The sequence below is a fragment of the Anas platyrhynchos genome, chromosome 1, assembly GCF_047663525.1.
Source record: "Anas platyrhynchos isolate ZD024472 breed Pekin duck chromosome 1, IASCAAS_PekinDuck_T2T, whole genome shotgun sequence".
NCBI lineage: Eukaryota > Metazoa > Chordata > Aves > Anseriformes > Anatidae > Anas > Anas platyrhynchos.
The window spans coordinates 130,074,573-130,077,775 of record NC_092587.1 but is presented as its reverse complement, the minus strand read 5'-3'; positions in this window follow the sequence as shown (position 1 = coordinate 130,077,775).

Genomic DNA, 3,203 nt, shown 5'->3' with positions numbered 1-3,203 from the left:
TGAATCTCCTTGAGAGTTTGTCCGTCTTCTGTGTTTCGTAAGCTCTCTTTTATATGTTTATTGATACTTTTTAAGATACTGCTTCAGATCTGTTTTTCTTTACAGAACTACTGAATGTCCATTCATAGGTCTCAATGAAATCTGTGCATATAAGATTTTCTGTCTTAAGTGGTGCAGAGTTGGGTATCTTGCATCTATTCATCTTTCAGTTAAATAGCTGTTGGTTTTTGTTCTGTTATGTTTAACTACCATGAGGTAGTTAAACCTCATGGTAGGCCCTAACAGAGTTTGAAAGTCATGTTAATTTTGGGGGAACTGTTGACATATCATAGTATTAACTGTTTCATGCACTTCATGTTCATTTTATGAAAAATATATTTGGCTTCTCTTTTCTTATGTAAAGTTCTCAGTCTCAATCATTTGGTTAATGTGAATTTTGTGCAGTTACAGTCTTCAGTTGTAAGGTTAATGTTTCAATATTGTTGGGATGATTCATTTCATGCGGTTCAATAATAGGGACCAATCTTTAACCATGATCAGTTTGTTCAGAATTCCATTTTTTTCAGTAGTTGTATGAGTCATTTCATAGCAGTTTTCCTGTTAATATTGTAAAGCTTCATTATACGTAGTCCAAACAGCAAATTTAAGCGCACTTATTCATAAAAGTTGGTTTCTACCTGCATTTACTTGATACAGAAATGTATTTTCAGCTGCACAATCAATACAGCTTCAGCTTGCTGGTACGAAGTACCACAGCACTTTTCTGTGCAGTCAGTAAACTATGACAATTAACCAGTCTTGAATACTTTAATTTCAGAGAATTAAAATCATTATAAGAACAGTTTTGCCTCTCGAATGCTGGGAAAGCTTATAGTTAAGCACTGGTAATGCAGCCAGTAATGGATTCTGTGGAGCAAAAAAATAAAATCTGACATTGTACTTCTAGCTCTTCCGCTTTTTCTGTGGAGAGTTTTCAGTCTTCCTGCTAAAATGGAATATTTTGTGTATATTAAGATATCATTACTGCACCTAGGTCATGGGAGAGCTCAGTTTTCTACCTGAAATTTTAGTTGTTAATTACAAAAGCATTTGCTATGATTGAAACAATGCTTATTTACAGTGGGTCTGCATAAAACAGCCTTATTTCATCCTACCTTGCTTATTCTGGGATAAATGTATAGTTATTCAATGTTGTACTATGAAGTAGATTTCCTTCATTTGTTTCATTTGTTTCATTTTCATTTACAATCTTAAGACAGATGGTATTCCTTTTGGTTTCTCTGAGAAAGCAAATTACTGAAAAAATATAAAGACAAAATAGATTCAATTTCTTCTGTGGGTTTCTTTATCCTATATTAAATATGAGCAAAATGTGTACTGCTTTCAGTGATAAATATGAAAATGAGTATTTAAGATATTGTAGTGAGAATTCAGTTCAACTGTCAGTTCTCAGAGGATTTCTTCATTACTGTTTTTTTTTTTTTCAGAATACTTTATAGCACAATGTAAAATAATTTAAATTATCTTATTTGAAAAACAATTTTTAAATGTAAGATTATTTAACCTATTATCTTGAAAATATTACTGTGCAATTTAACTGTTAAGTAAAAGTCTGTGGCCACAGAATTATACCAAAGTTCAGACATGATCTTACTCTACATAAGGTATACAATACATTTAATATGTGAAATTAACTCAGTTGTCTTATAGATTAATCTTTGTTACAAGCAAAATGCTGAATTGTCTTCCCTTAATGTTCACAAGTATTGTAAACAAACCTCAGAAATTACTTGTGCTAAGAGATAGCTTGTGTTTTTTATTTTTTTGTTACACTTTTTTTTTTTTTTTTTAAATTGTGTCCTACATAGGTCAAATAGGGAAGAATGTGTTGATACTCGTGCAGACCTTGCTACAGCTACATCATGCTACAGCTGTCTTGGGTTTAAGAATGAATTGTTAATCACAGCAAACTGATACACATGTTTATAATAAGATCATCTTTCTCCTTCTTTGCACAGTATGATAATGACACAATGTTTAAACTTCATTGAGAATTTGAGTTAACGTTTTATGAACAGCTGAAATTCTTATTTCTCAGATTGTTGTAAGCAAAACCAATCCACAAGATTAGATGGGAGAAAAAGCATAAGGAGAATACAGAAATAAGCTTGCTATATCTACTATGTTTTGCACTGTTTTGCACACTTGAAATAATCATGAAGTTACAGGTTTCAACACCTTTGTAAAGTGTCACGTCCATTTTGACAAAAGACAGAGAAACAGCCTTTTGGAGACGCAGAAAATTTGTGTGGTGTATATTTATTTATGCTTTCTGTTGCTTTTAATATTTCCCAGCCCATTCTGGGACTTTAGTCTGAAGATTATTTAACAGACTTGAGACTGATGGGAAAACATTGTTTCAGTGAATTATTTTCAAAATAAAGTGAAAAAAAAAAATGTATTCCATAGCAGAAATTAAAGGTTTTAGCTCATACCTGTCTGAAAACCTTGTTTTGACTAATCCTATACTACCACCCTACTAGAAGTACAATTTTTTGTCTTTCTTGGTAAAAATAAATAAATAAATAAATAAATATGTTAGTCAATCAGTCCATTACAAATCCTGATACTCTGCCCTGTCATGTGTTGCATGGTGGGTTGATGCTGGCTGGCAGCTTAGCCCCCATCAACACTAGCAGTAGGGAAGAGGCTTGGAAGGGCAGCAGCGAGGAAAAAAATGCGAGTTGAGATAATGACAGCTTAATAAGAAATAGAATAGATGGAGGGGGGAACTGGTGCAGAAGCAATCACTCACCAGTCTGCAGGCAGACTGGTGCCCAGCCACACTGAGCAATTGCTTCTTTGGAGAATCACCCTCCTCCTCATCCAGTTTTATTGCTGAGCACCATGTCATGAGGTAAGCAGTGCCCCTGTTGTGTGAGAGGGGGTCAACTGTCCTTGCGGTCTCCCCTCCTGGCATCTTGCCCACCCCCAGCATACTCCCTAGGGGGTAGAGTGGGAAACAGTCCTTGATGCCATGTGAGTGCTGCTCGGCAATAGCCAAGTCACTGCTGTCAACACTGTGTTGGTCATAAATCCAAAACACAGCACTGTACAGGCTGCTAGGAAGAAAGCTAACTCTGTCCCAGCCAGACAGGTGAGGTGTGGTTTGGACGATCTTCTCACTCTTCTCTGTTGCATTG